The sequence below is a fragment of the Salarias fasciatus genome, chromosome 5 (assembly GCF_902148845.1).
Source record: "Salarias fasciatus chromosome 5, fSalaFa1.1, whole genome shotgun sequence".
NCBI lineage: Eukaryota > Metazoa > Chordata > Actinopteri > Blenniiformes > Blenniidae > Salarias > Salarias fasciatus.
The window spans coordinates 29584014-29597767 of NC_043749.1; positions in this window are offsets into that span (position 1 = coordinate 29584014).

The following is a 13754-nucleotide window of genomic DNA, read 5'->3' on the forward strand; positions in this document are numbered from 1 at the left end:
TTCTTAAATCTAGTCAGAAACTGTTCCAACACTGCACAGTCTGCTGAGTCTTGAGAAAAACAGTTTCAAAGATTAAACTTCTTCACATGAGGGTGATCGAGGCTCCGCTGGAGAAGTGGACTGCTTTTCAATCACAAAATCGCAGGTTTGATTCCTTGACAGCGAGGGATCATTAAAAGCTGTTAACACTCTGATTTACGTTTCATATTTATCAGCAGATGAAATTAAGATCTAAAAACTAAATCTGACTGTTTTTTGTTTTTTTTTTTACAGTGAAATAAAGAGTCAGTGACGTCCGTTTTTATCAAAATGCTTCTTTAAAGCAGTGCTGAGATGTTCATGAGCCTCTTCCAGTCTGGACAGGGTTAACGGTGCACTCATCATTATGTAAGAAGGATAAAATCGGTCTTTATTGATCCGGGGAGGCAGGCCTGAGTGTTACAGCAGAAACACTGACAGCCAGACCTTATGGTCGGGATCATTGAGATTTAGGAAAAGTCTGTGGTGAACCCCGGGGAGCGGTTTGGGTCATCCCGGGTCATGGTGCGTGCCCCCCGTCTCCATCCGGCGTCTCTTTTATTATTTATTGTATTGTATTTGTGTGCTGGCTGATCCTGGGCAGCAGCTGTGGGTCTTTTCTTAGCGCGATGCGATGTGAAACCTGGAAGACTGAGCCAGAACTTTAAAAACCGTCGCTCCACGGATCGTCTTTAAGGCCTTGACACACGTCCGTGCTCCTCGCACCTCGAAAACAGCTGTGAAGGCTTGGTGGTCATCTCAGGCCGCCTTGTTCTGCTCCTCATATCTCTAGAAGAGCTGCAGACACCGAAACCCCCAAGACTGAAAGTTACTGCTCAATTTATCCACCTGTGGCTTTGCAGCACAGACCCACAGTGCAAATGTCATGGTTAGACACACGCACACGCACGTGCACACGCCTGTATTCTCAAGTGCAAGGCTGCAGAGAAACATGTTTATCTCCATATGCGTCCATTCTACGCTGATAACACTGACCTTGTGTTCGCAGCCTATTATTGTCTCCTTTATTATATTTATCTGATTTTACTGTATTTATTTATTGGCTTCTATGATATTGATGTTTTTATCTTCAGACTGGGCGCACCAACACAATTTCAAAAGAGTTCATGCATCATCATGTGTTCATTGATCTGTTCTGTTTGGATGAATTAATGACAGATTAGATCAGTTGCTCCCAACTTTTCAAAGCTTTCTATTTTGTTTTTTGAAGCGCTCTTACCTTACCTAAATCACCCTTAGCTCATTCTGACCTAACTGAACCCCCCCCCCCCACACACACACACACACACACACATACAGGTTCGTATTTCTATCCTTGTGGGGACCTTCCATTGACTCCCATTCATGTCTAACCCCTGACCCTGACCCTTACCCTAACCCTAACCCAAACCACAACACAGCCGAACCCTAAAGAAATGTTTTTGCACTTTTACTGTTTTCAGTAACAACAACATGGTCAAGAAAACACTGTTTCCCTCATTAGGACCAAAAAAAAGGTCCCACAAGGCACATCGTGCCAGGTTTTCCTATCCTTGTGGGGACATTTGGTCCCCACAAGGATAGAAAAACGCGTGCACACACACACGCGCACACACACGCGCGCGCACACACACACACACACACACACACACTTTGTGGTGGGTGTGTGTGCAGAGTGAGCGCGTCGAGCACGTCGCATATCAAAGGCCGCGACCTGAATGATACTTCCTGTCGGCTCATTTGATTGGTGTGAGGCGAGCGTCTGCGCTCCAGAGTTTGCATCCAATTCTTAGTAATGACAAGAGTCTGAGTGGGGGGGGGACGCTGAATAGAGGAGGTGAAACGTGTCTCCTCACATGACAGCGGTATCCAGGTCACACACTGGGGGGGTGTGAATCTGCTTACACACACACACACACACACACACACACACACACACACACACGCACACACACACACACACACACACACACACACGAGGGGAGCTGCTCACTGCCTACAGCCACAAAGACGAGAAGCAGTTCACTCCAGTTCAGCTTGAGAGGCCTCGACAGGTCTGTGTGCTGAAAGGCATTGTGGGAGCGTCGTCATTTCACTTGATTCACTATCAGAATCTGACCCGTGTTCAGCTGCAGACTGAGGTGTTTGTAAATAAATCCTGCAACACCTCGGAATCAGACACTGATCCCAGGCTTTGCTATCTGACGCTGAAATCCGTCACTGTCTCACATGCAGACAGCAAAGGAGCTGAATCGTCCCAGTGACGCTCCGTTCTCCGTTCTCCTCCTCACACCTCTGGAAAAGCTGCGACTGTCTGTCCTCGACGACATGCACAAACAATGAGATGCGAGTTTTACTGATGCATCGATCGGATCCAGAGAGAGCAGCATGCGGAATAAGATCTCAGAGGACGGTCATTTGAACCAGCGGTTTAGCAGCGCAGTGTGTGAAGGAGGATTTGTTCCAGGATAGTAAAGCAGTGCAATATCACAATATCAATCCTACGCTCCTACTGAACGGTTACAATTTCCTCTCTGTTGAGTGTGAAAGCATTTTACATTTCTGATCAGAAGAAAACGAGGTAACACTTTACTTGAAGCACCCGGTATAACACATAAGTGTATATAAGTAGTTATAAACACTCATAAATGATCACAATGTTTTATAACTCACTATACAGCATAGGATTAGAGTTAGGGTTAGGGTTAGGTCCTGGCATTGTGATCATCTATGAATGTTTATAACTATAGCTACACGTGTTATAATGGCATTATAATGCTTTAGAAATGTACTTATAATGTGTTATACAGGGGAGCTTCAAATAAAGTGTTACCGAAAACTATTTTAAAAAAAATTCTCAAAAAAAATAGAAATACTGCTTTTTATACTCCTCTTTGATCCAGAGCAGCAGAGGAGCCATGATTCCATGCCTTCATGGTGCATGGAGTCTCTCCAGAGCAGGGAATGTTTCTAGATACAGTAAACTGAAGATTAATTCCACTGTCACAGCGTTGCATTGTGGGTAGTCTGATCTGAATCTGCAGAAGAACGAAAGAGCCTCAAACACACAGCAGCTGCTGAGATGTAGGCCGACGCGCTGCGGTTGAGTTATTTCTGAAACTATTTTTATTTAGTGACACCAACAACACGGCGGGGGAAATGTTTTACAGCTCTGTGTAAAAGTTCTGAAACTTTGACCCTGGTGTCTGTTTCTCAGCCAGAGAAAGTCACTGATAACACAGTAAACAGTGGAAAAGTTTTGCGTTGCTCTGTTAATGCAAACTGCATGTGTCAGTCACGTTCACCTCTCGTTTCAATAAAATATTCGGCTCTGTCTGTGCTGGGTTTATGATCTTAAAGAGCTTTTTCCAGTGTTTTTCCAGCCTGCGTGTGAGTTTTATGAGACCCACTGACACTGTTGACTGAGTTTATCGCAGGATGTAATAAACCCGGTTATGCCTCCCCTTATCAGATAAAAATAGGGCCATGAGCAAGACGGATGGCTGGATCACTGAAGCTAAATATGTTGGCAGCGAATTAAACTCAGATCAATTCAGTGGGAGTCCAGAGGGACGTCTGCGTTCTGCTCTCATGACAGTCAGAAGCCACGTGAGGCAGAAAGTCATCTCAGAAGGAAAAATAAAAACAGCGCAACTCTGTTCGGTTGGAAACTATTTGTGGGGTTAGGGTTGGAGGTTGGGGGGCTGAGGGGTGCTCTGTAATCTGGATGTTAGAGGAGGAAGATGCTCTATAACCTGGATGTTAGTGGGAGGAAGATGCTCTATAATCTGGTTATTATCTGAAGTGACCTTCTGCAGTCAATAGGATTGTTGTTGAGCTGCTGCCTGACGTCACTCGTCCTTGGCTGCCTCTTCTCTCAGAAACATCTGCGGTTCACGTGCGGAGCTCCGAGATAAACATCCATTCTCGTGCTTTCCCAGCAGCCTGCACACTGCAGATAGGTCAGACCGGGGTTAGTAAGTGACTAGTTAACTGCTCCTCGCTGTCACGCTGCTGGAGTCTTGACCTCCGGTTTTTTTGTGCACACAGATCATCTGCTTTCCAGCTTGCAGATGAGACTGTCTTTTTTTGTTGTTTTTGTCTTCACGACATCAGTCAGTGAGGAAGACGCTCTGTATTCTGGAAGTCAACACCTCTTGGAAGAAACATTCCTGAACTAAACCTTGCATCGTTTTACACAACAGGGAGACGGCGTGTGTTAGCTGCTGTGCTCATTGTGTTCTTTGAGTAAAGTTGTGTGATTTAGGTCAATATCGGGATGTTTTTCTCTTCCTGTGCTGCTTCTGTAATTCTCCCTGCAGCCCTGGAATCCAACACAAGACCTAATTCTGCAGAAACTTTGGTCGTTCAGACATGTAAATCTGCACAGGCCTCAAAGAGGCTTATATCCTGAGAAAGAAAAAACAACAACTGAGCAACAGAAAGCCTCCAGAACATGCTTCAGTGTTGTGTAATTAGCTGAGCGCAATCCAGCAGAACTGTGAACGATGTAAACATTTCTCGGAGCCGTCTGCCTGCAGCACTGCTGGTTTATCTCAGATGTTTTGTTGTCTTCTTCTTCTCATTGTTATTGGTCCTTGAATCTTTAGAGTCGCGCTAACATCCAGATTATAGAGCGCCTTCCTCTAAACCTGTGTGTTTTGGGCGTCCTTTGACACCACAGTTGTGCTCAGAGTCAGTTAACATGCTTCCTGCGTTGCCGCCAGCATTCCGTTTGCAATCGCTGAAGTATAAACACAGAACCGTTCTGAAACAAAAATGCAGAAATGAAGCATTTTCAGTTGAAAGCATCATGTAAACGAGGTCTGAGACATTACCTCTCCAGCCCCTGGTCTCAGGACCTTTCAGTAGCTTCACCTGCTGGTACCAGAGGTTTGGAGCCAGAGCCAGCAGACTGGATTTACATGTAATGAAAACAGAGCGGCGGGCGTCGTCCCATCAGGCCGCGGGGTCGCCGGGTTCAGCAGACGGAGGATTAAAGGCAGCGCCTGTGTGTTTGACCTGTGGAGGCACAGGGGTCACACTCCGTCCTCCGGGGGCCGTTTGGGGCTTTGCTCGCCGTCCGGAGCGACGTCGGTTCCTCTCGGGTCAAAACCCGGACTGGTCCTGGAGCGAAGAGCCGGGTCAGAACTTCTCCTGCAGCGATTCGCCCTGGAAAGTCAAACACTGCAAACACACGTTTATGATTGATAGCTTTGTGCTGGACTCGCTTCACGTTGCGCGGCGGCGTGCTCGTCTCCCCGTGACTCTCAATCCAGAAACGGTGAACAGATTTCACTTATTCAGCACATTTTCACCACTTCATCAGTTCCAAAGTCTTGTCTCTGTTTACGGTGTTGACTGTGCCGCACGGTACCCAAACTGCATGGGCGTCAGTGCACGGACAGGAGGAAGCGGGGATTGAACCATCAACCCTGTGATCAGAAGACCACCTACTCTTTCAGCGCAGTGAAAGCTGATTTATGGATGGAATACTGACCGAGTGACTGGGTTCGGCCTCGGATCATCTACAGCTCAGCTCCCAGAAGGAAAGTCACCTTCTGCTTCAGCTCAGCTGCGATTGGCTGAAACCGTCAGGAGGAAACCGGCTCATAGATCAGCTTATCTGCAGATACGAGGAGCAGAAATGAGGGTGTTAATAAAGTCATTTGCTTCCTACACTCTGTGAATTAATGTCAGACAGGCCGTCTCCAGAGTCCCAAGTGCTGTAAAATATATCGGCGCCATAAATGCTTCAGACATCTTAATCTGCCACAAGGACAAAAGTCGTGAACGATAAGACTAATTCACGGCTAATACGGGCATCGTGAAGCGGTGCGTTGCAGTTGCTGTTTAGCAGCATTTCCTGACTGTTTAGTTAAACATGGCCAAATGCTGAGAATGATGTTTGAAACTTGATCTCGGTAAAGTCGGTTCCTGTGGCGGCTCCTCGTGTTCGTCCTGCTGTGGGCGACCTGGAGCTTTTCCATCAGCCGTAACGTGAGAGTTGAGAAATCCGCCCCTTAGCAACGCTCCCCAGCTACAACACCTGTTGACTTTTGTTCTGGATCTGGAGGAAACAAAGGAGACGAGAGGGGAACATAAGAAGCAGACCAACAGGTTCGCATGCGGAGCGTGACGATATGTAGACCTACAGATCGACTCAGAAGACTTTCAAAACATTTGTCTTCTTAATCTGTATTAAAGTGTCGCTTCAGATCTCAACAGTAACGTCACTGCAGCGTATTGACACCCCTCCTCTCATTATCCAGGTGCAGCGAGCTGTGAGAGAGCTCGGCTCGTCACACACAGCAGCTTTTCATCTGTAGAGAAAGCAGAACCAGGTTCAAAGGATCGGAATAACATGAACTTATATGTCAGTTCTGCTCCCAGGATTCCTGTTTCTGGTCCTGAAATGTGTTTCAAACTGGGGTTCTGCGGGTGTTTTCATTCCCGCCTCCTCTCTATCTGGTGTTGTTGCGCTCTGCTGGTGGTCGGCTGCTATTTTTGTGTTGATTATCCTGAGCCAGATTATTCCAGCTGTCATGGGAGACTGCAGCCCTGCAGACTGACCTGCTGTTGTTTCTGCACAGGCTGAGCGCTGGCGAGCCTTCCTGGATTCTTTGGTCTCCATCGAGTTTGATTTTAAAATGCCTGCAAAGTAATCCTTGTCTTTTTAAAGAATACTGTTAATCCAGCTTCACATGTTTTTTCAGTACTGTAACAGATTAGTTACTCTGATTCTGTTTCACGGTCACAGATACTCTCTTACTCCATAAACCTGCTAACTGACTGACCAACTGACTCAGTTTATAGGACAGTCCATAAAGAAAACAAACGTTGCTCGGTAAACTGAATCCTGGTGGAGCAAAGATTTGTTTTTTTCTGAGTTTATTTGCATGAAGAGAAACATATTTGAAAGGACGAACATGTTGGAGCTTCATGACTGTCAGGAAAAAGCATGACGCTAACACTAACAAAGCACAAAACAACCAAGCAACCAACAAAGCCATCAAGCTAGCAACCCACTAGAAGGAGGATGCTGCAATTTCAACAATTAATTCAGCTCATCTCCATGAATTCAACAATTAATTCAGTTGATCTACATGAATTCTGCACAACCTTGCAATTTTCTCCAATCACCGCAGCTTGACAAAATTACAAGGATGCACAGAATTCACAGAGATTGGTTGAGTTTAAATCAATTGTTGAAATTGCAGCATTGCGACTTACTGGAGGGACTGTCCAACCAAGCAACCAAGCAACCAGCTATTCAGCTGTCAATTTAATTCAGTTCAGCTTTATTTAGATAGTGTCAGTTACAACATAGTCATTTCAAGGCTGCTGTTACAGAGAAAAACCAACAGATCCACACGAGCAAGAGGAGAGACAGCGGACAGAACGGTTCTCTGAATCAGCTCAGTATTGCTCCAATCGATGCAGGTGGATCAACGCAGGAGGCCTCAGATGACGAACATCAGGAATCCTGGAGGGGGGTTGGGGGAGGGGGGGGCGGGGCAGCAGAGGGTATGGAGGTCAGATAAATAGAGCGAGGGAATCAGAGCCAGAGGATGCCTGTAGGGACATGAACCTCTCCCTCTGCCAGGACTGGCCTGTGAGCTCCAACCCTGAGAGAGGAGAGAAGAGTGAGAGGAAGCAACTAACCAACCAACCAACCAGCCAACCAACCAACCAACCAACCAACCAACTAACCAGCCAACCAACCAACCAACCAACCAACCAACCAACCAACCAGCCAACCAGTCAACAAGGCAACCAACCAGCCAACCAACCAACCAACCAACCAACCAACCAACCAACCAACCAACCAACCAACCAGCCAACCAACCAACCAACCAACCAACCAACCAACCAACCAGGCAACAAGGCAACCAACTAACCAACCAAACAAACAACCCAACTAACCAAGCAACAAAGAAACTACTTTTTTTGTCTCAAAAGGACTGATTGGTCACAAATCTGTACTCAATAAATATGTTGAAATCCAAACAAAACAGTTCAACTAAAAAGAGATTTAACAATCTGAATCATAAATATGTTGAAGTTTGAATGAATTAACGTTGAACCGTCAGTGCAAATAGAAAAAAACCCAACAGGTTTTTTTCTTTTTTTCTTTTTTTAGGTATTCGAGCGAATGTTCCTAGAAAAGGAAATCCACTGAATTGACCTCTTAATGACTAACTTTAGAGGAACGGACAGGGGCAAACGTTTCAAAATATGTGCTTCATGCTGCGTGTACTTTAGACTGTGAGATGTGAACGTGTCAGAGAGTGCATGTGTGTGTGTGTGTGTGTGTGTGTGTGTGTGTGTGTGTGTGTGTGTGTGTGTGTGTGTGTGTGTGTGTGTGTGTGTGTGTGTGTGTGTGCGTGCGTGCGTGTGTGTTGGAGGTTAAAAAAAGGAGAATGACAGAAAGATGAGCATTGGTAAAGTGTGAACGTCAGGTGAGCTGCAGTCACGGCGAGAACAGATAAAAGTTAAATAATAACCAGGAAGCGGAGTTGTCTCTACTTCAAAGAGCGTTCTCTAACCGTGAGAAATTTTTAACGAGTTGGGAAAACGTTTTTCTCTCTGCACAACTCAAGTCAGGGACATGAAGCTTTACCGCCTGAAAAGGCTTTCAGCACATTTCACTGTACTCTACACCCGATTATGTCTTTAAAAATGACACGTTGGTTGAACTGCATTGATTTTTCTCTAAAAACATTCAACTTTTGCAAGTTTAGAAAGATGATTTCTATTCAAATACAGACTTTTTTGTATTTTTTTTTTCAAATAAAGTCTGCTTTGTTTATGGTACTTTTTGGTTTTCTTTTTTGCCTTGTGTTCATGTTTTATATTCCTTCATGGGTCATGTCCTTGTAATTCTTGTTTTTTGGGTTTTAGCCCAAGTTTTTCTCCAGAATGCAATGACTCCCAGTCCCTGTCCTCCTGGTCCTGGTCCTGGTCCTGGTCCTGGTCCTGGTCCTGAGCTTTGTTTCTCTGCTTTCTTCTAATTTTTGACTCTTCTAGGTACAGTTAACGGTTGAGGTTTTACTCCTGCTGTACACACACATGCTAAATCCCGTCAGCATTGACATAACAGAAAAATGACTTGTTGACTTGTCTTTAATTAAAACGGGTAAAAACCAGTTTGATGCGAATGGTTTTAACCTGATGTTTCGGCAGCAGTCGTGCCGGCTCCTGTCGGACGCTGCAGACACGGTGGGAATCGGGGTGTGTTGGGACTCTTTGAATGAGCGCCTTGAACAAACACTGATTTTTTTGCTGATTTCATCATGGGTGGGAAAGGCAGAGAAGGTGAATGGAGGTCGCCGTGCGCCTCTGAAACAGCCAGGTGTGTTTGTTCGAGGGCTTGTCAGATAAAACCGGGATGAAGGTGAAGGATGACGGCACATTAAAAGCTTCCGAATCCAGTGTGTGTGGCATAAAGACGGCTTCTTATCATGTTGTAAACGAGGTGACTAAAGTTTAGCGAGGCGTAGTGGTTTGCAATTGAAGTGAGAAGATCCCCGGTTTACGTCTGGGTTAAAGGCCCCCCAAACATGTTTCACCTGAATAAAATGATTAGATACGAAGTTTGGTCTCAAGTGATCGTTCCTTAAATGATGGTTTAGCTGCCATGGTGCGTTCAGGTGCTCACTAAAATCATCTAAAATCTCCCCGGTCAACGCAGCAAGTTCAGCTTTGTCAGATTCACTCCCAAAGTGCAACAGGTTCTTGTTAGTAAACATGTGCACGTGGCCTCCAGGTAGGTTTAAAATGCGATGCACGGCATGCAGAGGCGTGAAGAGTTCGTAGGGTTTCACGTGACACGCAGCCCAGCGGGGGTGTGGAGACACGTGCGGTGAAGTCTGACTGTTGTTCCACAACAACATGTCAGTAACTGATTACTTTAATGGTGGAGATGTTCACTATTCACAGACAGTTACTGTTTCACTAAACTCCATTTTACTGCATGAGCAGCGTGAATTCTGAATCAGGCGCCGCTCGCGGGACGTCTCAAATGACAAACGCATCGTTTTGGAGATTTGGTCTCAGAAAAGTTCTGTATTTCAGTGGCAATGTTTTGTAAAACGACGTCTGTTTCCATGGAAACAGCAGAAATGCTGAAATATGTGTGGTTTTCATGTTGATCCACTGGTAGCTGCTGTGCTTTTGTAATTAAGCAATTTAATTCCGTGTAAATTGAGCCAATGAAATGCTTGAAAATAATAAACTTAATTCATTTAACTGATAACTTGTTGACATTGTCGTGTAACTCGCGACTTTTTATTTTCTAAAGTGGCTCAGAAGTGACTTTTAGTGAGTTTCCCAGCAGCTCCTGCAGCTTCCTGAGTCCATCATGCTTTGCTCCTCATTTATTAAAGTTCATAATGACACAGAGATACAGCGTAATTAGCTTCTGCTGCATTAACTGAATAAAGGAGAGAGGAAGAGGAGCGACGGGCCGGTTACATAACTTTGTTTAACATTCCTCTACGTCCTCTTGTTTATCTGCTCGTTCCTACAGCGACTCGGAGCGTTTGAAGGTGGGCTGACAAACACGGCACACAGATTTCACGTCCCAGTCCTCTGACTCACTGCCGTCAGCAGAAGTCTTTAGCTGTTACAGTTACAGTCCGCCTGAATACTTGAGAGGAATCAGGACTCTGCAGACGGCTCGCCCTCGCCGGCCTGAATGTTTCACATGCCTTACCGCTTCATTGAGAGAAACAGGCTGTAATCAGGCTTCTGCACATCCAGATAGGCACTTTTTTTTTTCCTGTTTGAGCTTTCTAAGGCTGGCAGCATGCACACAGAGCTGCAGCTCAGCTCTGTCGTTGTAATCAGACGTTATTTTTAAAACTTCACTATGTGAATGTGAAAGCTTTCTGAAAGGCAAACACAGAAATGAAGCGTTTTCATTTGAAATGTGGTGTAAATGGTTACAGCTTTGGATTAACCTGTCATCAAAAACCACTGGTAAAAACACTGATGAAACAGTTGGAGTGTTTACATGGCACTCTTTATTCTTCTATAAATCCAAATAAAGCTTAATTCTGCTCTAAAATGACCATGTAAACGGCTGAAAACTTTATTCAGAATTGAGTTTGAATCCGAAGAGACAGGCGGGTTTATTCTTCTTTGGAATTGGAATTATATGCTGATTAGGCGTCACTTCATCCTGGTCGTTCTGCTCCATCATGATGACGCAATTTTCCAAGATGGCGGCCATCAGTCCACGCTTTGATTCGTATGGAGATGATTTATTTAACGACAGTTTTAGAAGAATTGGATATAATGAAACGAGCGGATCGACGGGTGCTTAACACCGCCGACATTTTCAAAGCTGCAGCATCAAAGTTAATCGAAAAGTTGTGGACTGCCCTTCGTTTTTCCCATGTAAACACGACGCTCATGAATATTATTCTAATTTAGAATAAACCGATTCCGAATTGAAAACACCATGTAACCACACTGTTTGTGACTGTTTGGTTTCATATTTTTGTTTGAAAACATGACTGATCGACAGGAGGCTCCAGTACTGAAGGATCAGTACGCTTGCGCCTGTCTGAGTGAATGGATGAGGCGAGGCCTCCGCCGTCTTGACTCTGGAGGAAGCGATCGGCCTGTTCCACCAGCTGAGTCCGGCCTCTCACGACACATTCCGGAACCTGTCGTGACAGAAACCGCAGCACCTGCTTCATCCAGAGATTCTCTCTCTCTTTTTGTTTCTAATTAGCTGCAGACAAGCTTGACTATTTACTGCGGGCGCCACTCCCTGCTTCTTTTTTTTTTTAACACGCATATTTATCAGTTACATAAGTGCATCTATATGATCTGACAAATAAAGGTTGCATAATCCAAACTGTCTGGTGCCTCTTGAGCACAGTGTTTAGTGTTAAATGACTGAATAACAAAACAACAAGCGCTTTACAGGGAATGATTCAGCTTTAATACAAAGAGCGGGATAATTGTTGCATAACTCCTTCCTGATAGTGATTAAATGCAATTTATTGCCCATTATTGGCGCTCCCGCCTGCAGTGGGTACATCTTGACCTTGCAAGGAGGTACCTGGGTTTGAATCCCATCTGCAGCAGGAGAGATTAAGACACACACACACACACACACACACACACACACACACACGGCAGATGCAAGTCACAATGACTTGCAAATGTTGAAGAGAAGGACCTGAATGGACACAAAAACACTCTGTCTCCCTGTGCACAGTGGTGCAGTGTTTTGCACCGTCGCCTCACAGTGGGAAGACCCTGGTTTGAGGCCGGTCTTTACAGAAGGGGGGACATGATGTTCCTGTGCGTGCGTGCATGCACTCAGCTTTTCTCCCGTCAGGCAAAGACTCGCTCGCTATGTTGAACAGCGGCTTAAATAGCTGAAAGGTTTGCATGTGCTTCTCTTTGTCTGCAGCAAACATGAAGAACCGGAGGAGTGCACGCAAGCAGATGCTGTCTCTCATTTCTTGCAGGAGCTTAAGAACATTCATGAATTCAATGGAATCCTCACATTTAAACTGGATCTTTTAATCTAGTCAATCAAATGTCATGTTAAGATGGGGATCATTGAGTGCATGCATCATTTTGATCGGCTAAATTTGCAGAAATTGAGTCATTTCTTGATGTTTTTGTAGCTCATGTCTCGTCTCCTGTGTATGATACAACCTGTCCAGGACTGGCTTTTTGGCTTTTTGCATTTTTGAATTGGCTCTAGCTTGTCCTCACTTTTCATTCTTAGGCTCCGTTTACACAACAGGCTTCAAGTGAATCATTTTTTTCATTTTTTCTTTCATAATGAAACAAAGCTTGAATGGATCGTCATTAAATCATCTCTTTTCTTTTCTCTATAATAGCCAAACTTTTTCAAATCAAGCTTCTAAAATGCGAGCCTTGCTCTGATGCTGACGTGGCGCCGATGGACTGAATGTTGTCGAGGGTCCAGAAACATGGGAAACTCTGGTCGAAGGTCCGCTGAGCAAGGCACCGGCTGACTGAGAGCTCTATAATCCATACTGCAGCCTCCACCAGTTACGTCAGTCAGCGACTCGCACAGAATTATATAATCTTTTTTATGCAATGATTTAATCCAAGGGCCAAGAGCCTCCTTAGAGAGAGAGAGAGAGAGAGAGAGAGAGAGAGAGAGAGAGAGAGAGAGAGAGAGAGAGAGAGAGAGAGAGAGAGAGAGAGCTGAGAGAGATGAATTCCATCAGAAATACTGCACAGGTTTTGAAATGTACTCGCATACAAATAAAAATGTTTTTTTTTTTTTTTTTTTTTTAATTTTTAAACTGGTACCACACATGATGGAGGCCTTGGCCGGTGTACAAAAATCAAATTTGAAATGTTCACACTGTCACAGAACAGATGGGATTTTGATCACTTGTGAAGAGAAAACCGGAGCTGGGTCCCATTTCCCTGCAGTGTGACTGAAGCCTTCGACTCTTGATTCAGAATCAGGATCTTTGAACCAGCTGTAGACCATTTGAGGTTCAGGGACTCCTGAAAACTGAACTGAGCGCAGTCTGCTCGTCTAAATGGTTTGACAGCGTGTGAACGGGCTCAATCTGTTGCTGCTTGAGCTGTATTTTGGCAGGGTGTGGAGGACGTGCAGAGGTCATCTGGCTTCACCCGTCTGAACATGTCTGCTGGAGACAGCAGCTTCATCGCCAGGATTTGACCTGGTTCCCAGTTTTGAACCAAAAAGTGAATTATTTGTT